Genomic DNA, 1026 nt, shown 5'->3' on the forward strand with positions numbered 1-1026 from the left:
AGATCATCATGTTAAGTGAAATAAGCAAAACTCAGAAATAAAAGCATCACACATCTTTCCTAATATGTGGAATCTAAGAAGAGAGAACATGAAATAGAAGGGAGACTTTTATTTGGTATGAATAGGTGAATAAGGGGAGCAGTGGAAACTAAAGGGGAGAATAAGGGCAAGAAAAAAAGATTTATTCTATCATTAAGCAATCATGATGTTGAAATGACTTTGTTGAGGTGAAAGCATGTACACTATGCTCCATTAGGTGAAGTAGCAGGTTACAAAACACTATATGGAGCATTGCTAACTTTTTATTTTCAAAAATGTATTCATATATAGAAATATCAAGAAATTTTCTAGAACAGCATCCACTTAATTCTTTTAATATCTCTAGAAGGGTGATGATAAACACATTATTTTGTTTAAGCATTTTTTTCATTTTGGAAGCTGATACTTTATTAACTGACCAAATCATAAAAACACCATGGTAGATACCTTAGTTCATCCTTCTAATAAGCCTGTTTTTCTGGTCTTCCCTATTTCCAGCATCTTCACTTTCCACAAAATAGGTGGTCTTTTTCTTCATTCCAGCTCAAGGAGATGATAACTTGAACGGCCACAGGAAGTTATTTGCCTCTTTGAAACGTTTTCCAACAGTATAGATTTCATGGATCAGATCCTCCATGCAGATCATTCCGTATTTACCAAGAGATCAAGCAATCAGTGAATTATCTGACAAGGAAATTCAATTCATATTGATTTTGCCATAGCTACACGTGTATATTAGTTCATCCACTGAATTCAGGTTTGGGTACCCCCATGCAATGTATGGCTCCACAATTCTCAGCAAATTAATTGAAGCACTGTTGAGCTTCACGAAGGTACCATTGAAGATTTGGTGAAGGCGAAGAAGCTGCAACACCTGGCAGACCTTTGGGCTCACACCATTGATACCCCTGATCTGGATGACAAAGGCCAGTTTGGGCTCTGCAGGGACATAGAAGTTGCCAGCTTTTCTCTCCATCCTAGCCATTC

This window comes from Octodon degus, unplaced genomic scaffold, assembly GCF_000260255.1.
Source record: "Octodon degus isolate 3935 unplaced genomic scaffold, OctDeg1.0 scaffold00137, whole genome shotgun sequence".
Taxonomy (NCBI): domain Eukaryota; kingdom Metazoa; phylum Chordata; class Mammalia; order Rodentia; family Octodontidae; genus Octodon; species Octodon degus.